Genomic DNA, 14,273 nt, shown 5'->3' with positions numbered 1-14,273 from the left:
ACAGTTGCTGGTGATCTGTTCGGGAGGCGCTAGGGAACGAACGTACCCGCCTAACCTCTTAAACGCTGCAATGTCAGCAGGCTGGATGGGAGGCAGAGGGTCGGCCCTCTCTCAGGGGAGGAGCCCCTTTACCGGGGGAGGGGGTGGGGGGAGGCTGGAGCCCCGTGTCCCCAGCCCTGGCTTATTTCCACACCTTAGTGGGCAGGAGGGGGTCTGGGGGCTATCTCTGCAGCTCTCCCGGCACGAGCACCTGTGAGCAGGCTCCTGGGGCTTTCCCTGCTCTCCCGGGTACTGTAAGAATAAATAACAAATGGTTCCAAAGAGGATTGCATCCCAGGGCCGCATGACGGAGGCATGAAAGATTAATATCTTGCCCATGCACCCCACACCAGCAGTCTGAAAGCCAGCTTTACCCCACCCCATCCATTAGAGGCTCTGCTGAATTCAAAAAGCTATGCAGAAGACAGCTACCAGGCACAGAGACCTTTGCGATCACAATGAACAGGAAAACATTTTTTTTTTTTTTAATGAAAATACTCATTGCTGGCGAGGTGGCGATGGAGCTACTCTACTGGGCTGTTGCTACTACTGGGGCCCACGGCACAGTCTTCTGGGCCGACAGCTGGGGTAATTCAGGTCCATAGCCCGGGACTCAGAAGTCCTACCTACAAAATGTAGTAGGAGAGCAAATGAACTCAGAGGTACACACACCTCCCGACAGCTGCCCAGGTCCCTAAGGAAATGTAAGTGAATGACAGGGAAACCATGAGATACGACGAGGCCGCTCGTAGTGACTGTTGCTCCGTTCGGGAAAGTGCTCGTGGGTGAGAAACGTGGAGAGGGCCCACGTCTCTGCCCGCAGAAGCGACAGCAGCCAGGGGAGTGGGGAGGGCCCCTCCTCCCTGCTGGCTCTAGTCCTGCCGCACGTTCAGTCCCCCTTTGGGAGCAGAGGGCCCGCGGGCACCAGGCATGGGGATCCGACTTCTGCCAGCTCTGCTCCTCACCAATGGAGCTGGAGCGTGGGTGGCTAGCTGGGGGCCGGGCTGTGCCATCCTGGGGCTTTCCCTCATGAGGGATCCCGGGGACCTGAGCCCGGGAGAGTGTGCATCTGCCCCGCTCGTGAGGCGGGTCTGGGACACGGGATCTGGAGTCCTCTGAGGTCATGGGCTAGCTCTGTCCTCTGGTTGTGTGCCTCTCCACTGCCCCCGCCCCTGCAAAGCACAGAGGATCCTATTACCTCACATTACCTAATCCTGGGGTGGCCGGAGGATTAAGAGTGAATGCAGGCCAGGTGTTAGCAGGGGCCTGACGAACAGCGGATCTGCTATGGGACAAAGGACAGCTCTGGGACAAATAATGAGTGACCGCAAGCATCGCAGCTACCGTCCTCGGCACGGAGCCCGTTGTCATCACCGTCATCCCCGCTGTCCGCATCCTCATCCCCACCACCCCCATCATCACAACCACCCCCAGCACCCCCGTCACCACAGTCCCCGTCCCCGTGATCATCACCATCATCCCCGCCCCCATCGTTGCCACCACCGTCATCCCTGTGTCCGCATCCTCATCCTCACCACCCCATCCCCATCATCACTGCTACCACGGCCATCCCCGTCACCACGCTCCCTTCCCCGTGATCACCACCATCCCCACTGCCATCATCACCACCGTCACCACCGTTGTCAGCACCATCATGACCACCATCCCCATCACCCCCCTCAGCATCATCATCACCACCACCACCATCATCTCCGTCACCCCACCCCATCATCACCACCATTATCATCTCCATCATCACGACCGCCACCAGCACCCCGGTCACCACGGTCCCCGTCCCCATCACCACCACCACCATCTCCACTCCCATCATCCTCATCACCACCATCACCACTGCCACCACCATTACCACGACCACCAGCATCCCCATCACCACCGTCCCCTTCCCCATCATCATCACCACCATCCCGACGTCCATCGCCATCCCCGTCATCATCGCCACCACCCCCATCCCCCATCCCCACCCCCCTCATCATCACCATCATCACCACCGGCGCCACCATCACTACCGGCGTCACCATCATCACCACCTCCCAGCATCCAGGGAGGGCCTGCTCCTTCTCACACAGGGCCAAAGGCTTGCAGCTGTTCAGACTTTCCCCGGGCGGCTCCCAGCTCTCTTATAAATATGCTCCTGGGACCATGGCCTCCTCTGCCTGCCCCTGGGGCCACTCCATCTGAAGGCCCTGGGGCGGCGTCTGCAGTGGGGAGGAATTGTCTCTGCATAATGAAACGGCTTGGCTGTGTAAACACGAGTAGCATCCTGGCTGCTGGGCACTGAACTCATGGTCTGTCTGGGGAGGTCGAGGGGCTGCAGGACAGGGGCCAGGAGGCTGGGAGGCTGAGGCCGCCGGCTTGCGATGCCAGCCCGAGGACCACAGTGGTCTCAGCACGCACGCCGAGTCCCCACCTGTGGCCGTTTCTGGCTGGGTGCCAGGCTCCAGCAGCTGCCCGGCCCTCCCTGGGGCACTGCCTGCAGTTCCAGGGGTGCCAGAATCGTGCTCTGGACCTGCGGGTGGGGAAGACACGCTGCGGAGGATCCCCGGGCGGGTAGCCAGCATGGGGGGATGAAGGCAGGGGGTCTGCAGTGGGAGTGGCCTTTGTCTACCCCAGGGAGCCCAGGCTTGGTCCCCTGGCTTCACCGGCGGGACCCGGAGCCCATGAGGTGGTGAGTGCAGGTTGGCTCCTCCGAGCGGGGCCTCTGGGAGTGGGCAGAAGGGGAGCCCAGAGAGCCGTCGTGGCCGAGGACATGACTTCGTGCCTGAGCCTCGCCTCACAAAGAATGTGGGGACTCATTTAGGCGGTGGCATTTACCTCCCTCTGCAGCTGAGCCCGGGGCACGGACACTGTGAGGGACTGGGTGGCGAGGCTGGCCTCCGATGTGTGGCGTGCTGCTTCAGAGGGCTGGGCGCACTGAGGAATCCCGGAGACAGCCTGGGCCATGCAAGTGTGCCCGGGGCCTGGGGTGGTGGGGGTAGGGGGTGACGCCCTTTCACCAACACGTACAGGGACACCATCTTTTCCCTGGAGGACCAGGCACAGGCTGTCTGGCTCGGGAAGTAGGGAGGCCGGTGCTGAGGACGCGAGGGTCCCCTCCACGATGGGTGCACCCCTCCTCTAAGGACGGTCCTATGCGTGGAGCAGGGTGCTAGGGACCGTGGCCGAAGGTTTGGTTTCTGTCCTGAGGGCTCCCTGCTCCGGCCATTCAGAGTCAGGTGGCCGCGTGCGGTCTGTGGGCTGTGCTTCCATGCCCCTTCCCAGCTTGGCAGGGGGTGCCTCTGCCTGGGCGGCTGGGAGCTCCAGGTGCATTTCCGACCCTGCTCTGCTTTCTGGGAGAGTCCGCTGCACCGCATGGTTGCTGAGAGCCTGCTCCTGGCGCGTGTGTGTCTGAGGGCTGAGCTGGGGGGTAGAGCAGTGATGAGGCAGATGTGCCCCATCCCCACAGGCACCTGGGCCGGGAGTGGCCAGACACCGGCCGCAGTGACGGCGTGGCATGCAGGGAGACTACGGGATGCTGTAGGGGGGCTCGGAAGCCACCCCCGGCCGCGGTGGAGTGCAGCTCCTCGGCCCCACCCAGCTCTGCCAACAAGGAGGGTCCCTCCCCGAGCCTCAGTTCCTTCTCTAGAAAATGCGGCCGCTGGACTACAGGGCCACAGGGTGAGGAGCCTGGGGGGACTTTCTGGAGGCCCACAGGCCAGAGAAGTGATGCCAAATGCAAGAAAACCCTGAATCGGTCTAAGTGCCTGCTCCTCCCGGGGCTGCTTCAGGGACCGGGGATTCCGCCTGAGCTGGGGTCAGAGGCCCTCTTGTCCCCTCGAAGGGCAGGCAGAAGGGCCCTTTGGCCTGTGATGTCCTTGCTTGCAGAGCGCTGGGTGCGAGCCTGGGACTGCACCTGTTGCCCCCCTCCTACTGCCCACACAGGTGGCCACCCAGGGACCCACACGGGCCTCCCGTGGGGCCCAGCCAGCCCTCAGCACCCAGACAGCCCAGCCCGGCAGGTGGCTGGGCCCCTCCAGCAGCTCCCTCTGGTTACTGTGGTTACCAGGCTGCTGGAGTGGGGGGAGAAACCCTATTTTCCTCAGCCCTCAGTGGCACCCTGTGGGCTTTGCCAGAACCTTCTATCCATGGGTGAGGCAGGGAGCGAGGGTCCGGCCCCGCACACCGGCTCCGGGAGTGCGTGTGTTCGGGAAGGCGGTGTGACTCTGGCAGCTGGGGAGCTCGGGGCTCCCCGAGGGGTGCACGGGGCTGGGCCTGGGGGCTCGTGGGACCTGGTCGGCTTTTCTCTCCCCAAGCTGCACGACTGACCCAGCTCAGCCCCACGGAGGAGGCAGGAAACCTCTTGTAAAGAGGAGCAGCCCCCCCAGAAGCTTCTTACTTAGCCCAGTGTCCTCCCCTGAGGTCGCCCCAGTACTCCTTGCTGTCTCTGCACTTTTTGCACGCAGTTCTCCCTGCCTAGAGCGCTGCCTGGCCCTCTCTCCTCTGACACTTGCCGCAGCCCTGCCGGCTCCGGCCTCCCCTCTTCTCCTGAGCACACGGGATGCACTCACAGGTGTCGCCTGCCTAGTCTGCAGGTACTTCTGCTGTGGCCCGAGGGTGCACCTCTGTGCTCTGAAGCCCACGTCCCCCGCCGCTGACTGTGAGTTCATCTGCACCTTCCCATCTGGGAACCCAGCCCGGGCCTCAACTGCACAAAGCCAGGGGTGAGGTCGAGGCCTCCTCCCAGCAGCTCCAGACCCCTGGGCTGCAGCATCAGACCCACGATGCTTGGCGCATCTCATCTGAACAAATCCTTCTGTTAGGACAGAGGGTCCGTGTCCCACGTCCCTCCACACCCCGGTGGCCTCTCTGAGACCCATCTTTCAGGATGAAGGAAAAGCACAGCAAGGCAGCATTCCCTGGTGCCTCCAAAGGGCCCCGGCCGGTCCCCAGACACCCCCGGCTCCCCTTTTTCAATAGAGTGGGTGTAAACAGGGACGTGTCTGCTGCTGTGGGGAAGTCAACATGTGCCTGTGGCCCTGCAGAAAGGAAGTGCTTTCCGGCTGGGGTTTGCAGTTCCCGTTCTGGGCATTGTGTGTCCTCTGCAGGAGCAAAGGGACAGAGATGGCTCCAGGCCTCTTGTCTCTGACACCTGAACACCTCCTGGCCAGGGAGACTAAAAATACCTTTTCACTGAGAGGGAAAGGCAATACCTCCTGGAGGGGGGGGGGGGCGCGCCGCAGAGATGCGGGAGGGGGGATGCCGCAGGATAAGACCAAAGTGACAGAGCCTGCCCCTCTGCGGAGTCCCAGCTTCCTCGGCACCCCGTCACGCACGCGCCCAGACCCGCAGCACCCCCAGCCGAACCTCCGTCCCAGAGGACCCGGCCACCAGTAACAACAGCTTCTTGCCACGCTTGTCAAGATAAAAGCACAAGCAGAGGTTCGAAGGTGAGAAGAGCCTAGCAGGTCATTCCAGTGAAATGTGGGCTTCCTCCGATCCCCAGAATTGAGGGAACCCCAGTGCAGCCCTGCTCATCAGACCCTCCAGTGATCAAAGCTTCCTCCCGCGCAGCCTTAAGGAGACGCAGGAGTGGGGAGCTCACCAGTAAACAGAACAAGCTGCGAAGTGTTTCTCAGAGTGCGGTTCCCCCAGACCCGTCCGTGCTGGTGGGAGACGGAGCTCGTGGAGCTGGTCCCCCGGACCCTTGGGCGACTGTTTCTGGGCACCAGTCCCTGTGGTTCCGGTGTGTGCGCCCCTGGCTCAGGACTGCCTGGCATGCCTAGGGCCCCAGGACCCCCGGAGCCTCCCCTGCTCCCTGCTCAGCAGTCACACCGTAGGCAGAGCTGCGGGCGAAGACGGAGCGTCAGAACCTCCCTGTTTGTGCCTTCTAGTCTTTTCTGACTCGCCTCCATCTAGAAGGGGTGGGGGGGGGCACTATTTCCAGAGAGGCCCTGCAGCCACAGAGCGTTCAGGATACCAAGACTTCTAGATCCTTCTGCCCTTGGCTGCCCGTGACAGCTTGTGGACATCAGGGCTGGTTTGCTCTGAAAGATCCCACGGCTGCCGAGGAGGGAACATGAAGACATGCTGTGGCGAAGGGGGGGTGTGAATGTGTTCAGAGGGTGACTCTGCAGCCCCCCACCCCCCGCTCTGCCTATGGGCCACTGTGTGGGTCTGCAGGTGTGCAGTGGCCTGAGGTGATGGAGGACGGGGCGAGGCATGTCCCTCTAAGCACCGGGAGGCTCTTCTCTGCAGACCAAAAGCCACAGGACCGTCCTCCCCACCCTCCACAAAGCAGGTGGCTGGGCCCTCCCGGGCGGTCGCCCAAGAACAGGCAGCCCATTCTGGTCCTGACGGGGATCATAAAGTCACTCAAAAGGGGACCCAAGTCACTGTGCGAGTTTTCTGGGGACCCCCCCCCCCGGTCCGGGTAGGGTGAGCACTTGGGTTCAGTCCATGACTGGAGGCAGCAGGTGAGGGTTTAGAAGACACCCAGTGGGCACCCCTGATGAGCCAGAGACTGTCCCTGGGCTTGGGCTCACATCGTCTCAATTTGCCCCTCCAGAAATAGGGAGGCACCAGAAGGAAGGCAGGCGGCTGGGAAGGTGAGAGCCAGAGGCGCAGGGAGACGCAGAGCTAACCCCCCACCACGCTCCATGGGCCGGACCGGTGACCGAGGGCCCTGTGGACCAGACCTGGTGTTGAGGGGACGTGAGGCGCTGCTCGTTTGCCGCAGAAACCGGCCCGGTGACGACCAGTTTGTTGATCTGTTTTGAACTCAGGGTGGGGGCCTGAGAAGAAACGCGTGCCTGGTTTTCAGCCTCCACGTGTGGGAGAGACCCCAACCGAGGCCCAGCAGCCAGGGCCCAGGATGTCCGTTGGGGGAGATGCTCTGTGTCTGCAGCATGGGTGTGAAGCTGAGGGAGACTGTCCTCTCTCTGCTCCTTCCCTTGCCCCGGTCCTATTTTATCTGTACCCCACGTGGCATCGAGGGCCAAGGCTGTAAGTGCCCGTGCTGGAGTGAGACAGGAGTGACGGGCAGCCTGTGAGGAGGGAGGTCAAGACAGGCGGAGGCCAGGGATGCGGCCCAGGGTTGCAGGGCTCGGCTCTGCGACGAGGGACCCACCCGAGGTCTCCAGGGTTAAGTACGGGACCATCTGGCAGAGCAGGGAAAGCTTCCTGAGACCCTGTCCTGCAGGGCTATGAGTTAGAAAACAGGCGTGTGTGGCCATGGGGCGCCCTCAGGCTAAGGGCCACGGGGCCCAGAGCTCCTCCGGGGTATACAGGGCTGGAAAGGCCAGGAAGAAGACACAGCAGGGGCTCCTGCTCACCAGCAGGGAGGCTCTCCCGCCTGCCAAGGGCAGGCTGAATGGAAAGCCTCGAGCCACCCCCGCAGCTGACCGCATGGCCAGGTGGGGGACGCTCCCACCTGCCCTGTGTGTGCGCTCTCCTGGGCGAGGCCCTGGTCTCTTTCCCCACCCTGAGGCGGCTGGACCAAGAGAGGGCTGCCTCTCCTCTCCGCCACGCCTGAGAGAGGGCATGGAGTGACCAGACAGCTGCACGTGTTGGGCTTCCCTTCACGCAAATGGTGGATTTCCATGACCCCTGGGAGCCAGGACTGAACCCTGACTGTCCTGTGCATCTGAGACCCATCTGTGAGTGTGTGTGCGGGGAGGTCTGGGGTTTCCGGGGCACGGTGGGACAGAGAGTTGGTACCTGTCTCAGAGTTCTGGCACAGTAGGGACCGAAGGTGTCCTTAGGAGCTTGGGAGTCTCCATCATTCTCTCCACCACTCCGTGCCTCAGTTTCCCCATCCAGGATACCCAGCCCACCTTGCAGGGTTATAAGGACCCATCATGGAGCAAGGTTTAAAGTGCAAACCCAGCAAGACCCAAGTCTCTTCTCCCCTTTCCTCTTGCCCAGTGTCTTGGCCCCCTGCCATCTTTTTGGTGACATCTCTGGAAAGAAGGCATCTTTGCTCTGGGGACCTGCCAGGCTGGGCAGGTGGTATCACCAGAATTCTCTGTGCTTGATGGTATCCCCCACTCCCAACGGCTCCCCAGTGATGCAGAAACACCCCCGGGCTCTAGTTTCCTCTGTGCATGTCAGCAATGTTTCCAGAGTGGCTTTCCTGAAGGGCAGCCAAACCCGATGGTTGGGCACATGCAGAGGGAGCCGGCATCTTCCAGCCATGGGAGTCACAGACGTGACCTGCACTTCTGTTAGTGGGATGCAAAGGGTCTATCTGGGATCCGCCCCTGCCCCCGAGTGACCCTGGAGAAGTCTCTGCCTCTGAGTTTCTGTGGACTCCTTTGTTCGGGGGAAGATGGCCAAAACCTTTCGCCTCTTTGAGGTGAGACCCTCCTGGCTGCTAGGAGAGGGCATGGAGGGAGCACCGTGTCTCTGGCCCTAGACACCATCAGAGACGGTCTTCCCCAAACGCCGCCGGCAGCTGCCACTGTCCTGCCCTCTTATCCAGGGACTCCAGGAAACCACTCTGGGTCTGGGACTTCTGCTGACATGAAGGTCACCGAGACTTTTGTCAAAGACTATGCATGTGCTGCTTTCAGCCAGAGTCCCCGGAAACGAAGCATGTTACACATGTTCTAGCAGCGAGGGGACCTTCCTTTGCCACACACTGTGCTGTCCAGTTGCCATGGGCCCAGGATCAACAAACAGGCTCCCTCCTTCTGAGCCCTCACCGGAAACTGCCAAACAAAACTTGTGCCACTAGCTTCCTCCTGAATCATTTGAGGTCTACAAGATCACTGAAAACGTAAAGGCAAGAAAGAAAGCCAGCCCTGTGGGGTGAGGCCTCTCAAGCTGTCCCATCTACAGAGCTCACTTGGCCCTCAGACCCCCAGCGCCCGCGGCCGGCCATGACCCTTACAAGGCAAGAAGTGGTGCCCGTCTCTACACTTGGCAGTGTGCAATTGCTTTGGGGCCCACTTCCTCCCAGCCAGGCTCCACATCCAGACCCAAAAGGGCTTTGAGCATGACATTTGGGTTTCCCATTTTTCATGATCCCCATCCCCATGGCCTGGCTGAGTCCCGGGGATGCTAAGCAGGGCATCCGGTGTCTGGCAACTGGTAGTGTAGAGAGACACACAAGCAGCTGGACCCGGTTTCATATGGGATGCACCCCCAGCTTGCTTGCCAGGCAGGAACGTGCGGTAGCGCACACATCTTCAGTGCCACTGAGGCTGCGTATGGACCTGGAGTGTCTTAAAGGACGCAACCTGGGGAGCCAATGCCCTCTGGGCCCCCGTTGAGACAGCACTCAGGGACTGCACATGAGCCTAGCTCTGCAGGTGGATGTTTTTCCAAGCAGTAATCAGGAGGGCAGATGGGGCCCCCCACACGCGGGTCCCCGAGCCCTGCAATGTGTTAGGAGTGGGAGCTCGCTCTTGGCACTGGAAGGGGGATGGCATTTTTGAGGAGGAGGAGAAGTTGCAGAGAAAGAAGAAATCCTGAAACAACAGACAGTGGGACAGCTGTGGCCTGAACTTGGTGTTCTTACTCCTCGGATGTGCATGTATTAATTTCCATAAATGCTAATAGTCCATTTCCCCAAGAGCTATTACTTATGTCATCTCCCCTTGGATGCGGTTCAACACAGGACAGACAAATGAGAGGGAGAGAAGGCAGCCCCTACTGCCTGGGCCCCCGCTTCCCACCCCTGTCCCCACCAGGCAACTCAGGTCCGTTTCTTAAGGTGGTCGTGGTAACCAGCTACCGGGTCAAGACCCCCAGCTTTCAGCCCCACAGCCCAGTCCTGTCATGCCAGAAGCAAAGAAAGTTACCAACCCCAAAAATGCTGAATCACAAAGTGAGGTTGAGAAGGAAAGTGGGGGTGGGGTGGGGAGGGTGACAGCGGCCAGGAAGGAAGGCAGGAAAGGGTCCTAAGGGGTTTCCCACCTGGAGCCCCCTAGGATGCTCTGGGCAAAGCGCAGTCCCCCATGGGATCCCCCAGTACAAATGCCAGGAGGAGCGGAGCCAGGGTGCGCCTGGGTGGGAGGGTGGCAAGGTGGGCAGGTACGCGGGCTGCGGCCACTGCAGCAGGAAGAGCGGTGCGGCTGCGGGGTCTCTGCGTCCTGCGGGAGCAGCAGCAGGTAGGGAGGCAGGGCGAGGGGAAGCTGACGATGGGGAAGGGGCCCGGGGACGGGGTTGGGTGGGGTTTGGTGTGCAGGTAGCCAGGGGAACTGGTGCAGGGAGGGAGTGCCAAGGTCCTGGGGATCTGCAAGGTGGAGGGAGAGCGTCCGCGGGAGGAGACGCAGGGGCTGGGAGCAGAACGGATGGGAGGACGGGGACGGCGATCAGGAGCGAGAGGCAGGGCGAGCCTTCAGGAGCAACAAGGAGGCGAGATGGGGAGGTCCGTGACCAGACGCGCTCGGCTGGGGCTGCGCAGAGGCCCGGAGAGGGGATGGGAAGGGGGGATGGGGGCAGGGGGAGGCGAGGCTGCGGGAAGGGGAGGTGGCGGAGATGGGGAAGAATGCGCCGGGACGAGGGGCGGGAGGAAGTTTGGGGCAGGGGTCGGGGAGGGGAGCTGAAAGGTCGGGCGGGATGGGGGAAGGGAGGTGGAGGAGGAGGAGGTGAGCCGGCTGGAGAGGAGGTGAGGACGGAGGCGGGCGCGGGGACGCGCCGGGGAAGAGGAGATGGAGAATCGGCGCGGGTCTCGCGGGTGCCCGCCGCCGCTCTCTCGGCGCACGGCGGTGGACGGCGCGGCCCGCGGGGTCCCCCCGCACTTACCTGGGGGGCTCCAGCTCCGAATCCTGTGCCCCGCTCCGGATCTTCCTTCCCGCCTTGCCCCGGCGACTTGAGCGCCCCCGAATCCCGCTCGCTCCGCCAGGTTCCGCCCGCAGCATCTTCACCTCGTGGGACGCCCGGGGCCACGCCTCTCCTGGCTTCTCATTGGTTGGCCTTCACGCCAGTCATATGCCAATTGGCGGAGGGGTCGCCGGCCATGCAAATCAGGACGGGTCCGCCGCCGCGCCGATTGGCTGGCGCTGCAGGAGCGGAGCCTCGGGGCTGGGGCTCCGATTGGTCCCGAGGCCCTGCCAACGACGCTGACGCGGGGCGGGTTCCCGGCCCCCGCGCGCGCCGCGCCGCCGGCCGAGGCTCCTCCCGCGGTGCCGGCGGGCGGGCGATCCTCGGCCGGTCCTCAGCCCGCTCGGCCTGCGGCTCCGGCGGGTACCGGCCGGCGGGCGGGGCTCTGGGCCCGCGGTGGGGGCGCGTCCCCCACAGCCTGAGCCTCGGCGGCCGGGGCGCGGCCGCGGCGGGCCGTCTCCTAGGTAACGCTGCCGGCGGCGCGCGGGGAGGGCGGGCGCGGCTCGGCGCGCTGGTGGCGGCCGAGCGGGCCGGGGGCTGCCGGGGCCCGGGTGGGGGTGCTCCGTGCGGCTCTCCGCGGGGACCCGGGCCGGCGTCCTTCGCGTCCCGCCCCCGATTGACGCTCGGTGCGGCCCGGGCTTCGCTGGGCGTCGGGGGTCCCTGGGGCCCAGCGCGCGCCCTCGCTGCCTCCCGGCTCAGACGGGCGCGGTGCCCCCGGGGAGGCCCCGTCGGCGTCCCGCAGCGGGGGACCCTGCAGGGTGCCTGTGCCCCGGCCGCGTCCTCGTCTCCGCCGGGGGCTGTTCCCGCCGGCGCGTCCCGGAGCCGCGGCCCAGCGGAGGCGGCGAGACTTCGGGGCTCCTGCGGGAGGCTCTGCCCGCCCGGCGGGTCCGGCCTGCCTCGGGCCGCCCTGCCCGCCGCGGGCCCTCGCGCTGACTTCCTGACCGGCCTGGGGCTGGCCGCCGGGGCCCGTCCCGCAGCCCCAGTGCCCGGCTCTCCTGCGCCTTCCTTCCGGCCCAGAGGCCCCACCTGTGCGCGTCTCCGGGGCCTGTCTCCGGGGCAGACCGCCGCTCCGGTCTTCAGGGCTGCGCTGCCCCGTGATTGGGACTCGGGGCTCCGCTTCCAGCCCCGCGCCCGTCCCAGCGCAGCGCGCTGCACGCCTCCCGGTCGCTCGCGGAGCTCGCAGCGCGGCCTCGCTGGGTGCTAACTTAAATCCTGTCTCTGCCTCACCCCAGATACCCTCCAGAGGGCAGGGAGCCCGTCGGCTGAGTTGAGGACGGTTTCTCCAGTGCCTGGCACTTGGTAGGTACGCAAAGAGGATTGCTTGAGCGAGGGCATTCTGGGCAGTGCTTGATGACCCCCTCCACGCACTCCCCGAACAGCTTCCCAAAGCTTTTCAGTCTTCAGCATCCCGGCTCTTGTTCTCTGCTTGGAAGGAAGCTGCCCCCCGCCCCCCCGGGGGACTTGCACAGCTCCTCATGGCTCTGGCCCCCGCTCCTTCTCCTGGGAACCATTGTTGGTGAGGTTTTCTCCTGGCTTCCCTCTTCAGTGCTGGAGTTCCCTGTTCTCTCTGCCCGCTGCACCCCCCCCCCCCCCCCCAGGAGACAGAATTAGGCTTGTTTCCTTTGTGCAGCTCACTCGCTCCCTTGTCTTTCCCCCACTGGATTTTTAGCTTCTTAAAGACCTGGTATTTGGCGGCGGTCTCCATCCTTGAAGGCACTGGAACAGAAGAGGTGTGCCAAGCCGGGCCCCCTGGGAGACCTCACGGTCCCCCCCCATCCTGTAGATGGGACACAGAGGCAGGGAGGGCAACAGACTCGCTGAAGTCGGAGGACAGCGGGGGTTAGCCGGGGCTCCTCAGCCCATGTCCCGCTGCAGGCCCCAGGGCCTCTCCTGGCTTTGATCCTAGTGGCTTTGAGGCCGGTCATGACCAGCCGTGTGGCTTTGGCCTGGCCCTTTAACCCGAGCGTCACTGACCTTGTCTGTGATGCTCATCTACACAGTTGTTGGAATAATACCCATGAAAAGGTCTGTGTGTGCCTGGCTCACAGTAGGGCTGTGAAAGCTGGTGCATTTTCTTGTTTCTGCCCTGGAGAACCCTTTCTGTAGGCTCGAAGCGGGGACCCCTCCCTCTTTTCATTGTTCATCTAGCTCCAAAAGTCCTTCTGTCTTCCCTCCGTAGCATTCTTAAGTCCTGCACAGTAATTTAATTATTTACTTAATCGTTAGAAGATTTTTGCTGAGGACCTAGCCCTGACCTCACTGAGCTCCGTCTTGCAGGACAACAGCAGCGTGGAGCCTGAGGAAGCGCGGTGACTTTCTGTGACAGGATCCCTTGTTGGGGAGCAACTGGTGGGGGATGGGAGTGCTCACCCTGAGGAAGGGGCATCTGCTCTCTGTCCTAGAGGATGAGTGGGAATTTTCTAGGGGGACATGTGTGTGCCGAGGGGAACCGAGAGGGCTTGGTGTCCAGGAGGAATTGTAGCCGGGGCAGAGTGGGGCCAGAGGGGCCGGAGAGGGAGGGAGGGTCAGGTGGCAGTCAGGTGGGGTTGGGAGGAAGAGCTCTGTGTCCGCCTGTCTCCCACTCCCAAGAGCCTGTGTCTCAGGTGCCCTCTCCCTCCGTTGCCCACCTGGACTGTTGCTACCTTCCTCCACGTGCCCGGCTCACCACTTTGGTTGGGTGGCTCTCCCTTTCGGAAGGGATGCCTTTCCTCCCAGTGTGCGTCCTTCTGGTACAGCCTGGGGTCGTCCCGGGGATGTGTTTCTTCTGCCAGGGGACCGGCATGGAAGAAGTGTTCTTCAGCATCTGCTGGCTACGTGTGCTAGCCAGGGGGAGGGGAAGGAGGTGCTGGGTGAGGAATCTGGGGCAAGCGAGCGAAGTCCGGAACGGCCTGCAAAGGAGACGCGTCCTCCCGCTGGGAGAGCACCATGGGCAGCATGCAGGGCCCCTTCCGAAGCTGATGCTTTGCCACAGTGCTCCCGAGACATGAAGGGCTTCTACAGAGGAAGTTTCAGTCCTTTTTTTTTTTTAAAGATTTTATTTGAGAGAGTGTGTGTGAGCGAGAGAGCATAAGCAGGGGGAGCAGCAGAGAGAGGGAGAAGCAGGCTCCCCACTGAGCAGGGGGCCTGGTATGGGGCTCGATCTCAGGACCTGGGGATCATGACTTGCACAGAAGGCAGAGGCTTCACTGACTGCCCCACCCAGGTGCCCTAGGAAGGTTCAGTCCTTAATGGCACTCACTTGGTATGAATTAACCTCTCCATTTTATAATGAAAGTTAATAGGAAAACACTCTTTTAAAAATGCTTGGGAGTCAACTTTATTGAAACCTCAATTTGATTTTATGAAAATTTATTGAGTTCTCATGGTGAGTCAGGTGCCAAGGACACAGGAACATAGATCCCCTTACGCAA

At 62.6% G+C, this 14,273-nt stretch overlaps 2 protein-coding genes across 15 annotated transcripts in view; one reads left to right on the top strand and one right to left on the bottom strand.

The window, feature by feature from the left end:
* Window positions 1-10,944, bottom strand: part of KCNAB2 (potassium voltage-gated channel subfamily A regulatory beta subunit 2) — an 86,753-nt gene extending 75,809 nt beyond the window's left edge. For 3 of the 4 annotated variants that reach the window (XM_082686740.1, XM_082686746.1, XM_082686741.1), the window contains exon 1: window positions 10,786-10,932. The gene's annotated coding sequence lies outside the window, so the exon portion shown is untranslated. Of the gene's footprint in view, window positions 1-10,785 lie in introns of all 4 variants that reach the window. The other variant, XM_082686749.1, reaches the window with a different exon arrangement.
* Window positions 10,945-11,159: 215 nt separating this feature from the next.
* Window positions 11,160-14,273, top strand: part of NPHP4 (nephrocystin 4) — a 106,200-nt gene continuing 103,086 nt past the window's right edge. For 9 of the 11 annotated variants that reach the window (XR_014299667.1, XR_014299668.1, XR_014299669.1 and 6 more), the window contains exons 1-2: window positions 11,207-11,327; window positions 12,096-12,162. The gene's annotated coding sequence lies outside the window, so the exon portion shown is untranslated. Of the gene's footprint in view, window positions 11,328-12,095; window positions 12,163-14,273 lie in introns of all 11 variants that reach the window. The other 2 variants (XM_082686736.1, XM_082686738.1) reach the window with 2 other exon arrangements.

Source organism: Mustela nivalis (genome assembly GCF_964662115.1).
Source record: "Mustela nivalis genome assembly, chromosome: 10".
Taxonomy (NCBI): Eukaryota; Metazoa; Chordata; class Mammalia; order Carnivora; family Mustelidae; genus Mustela; species Mustela nivalis.
This window is presented reverse-complemented; position numbering and strand designations above follow the sequence as displayed.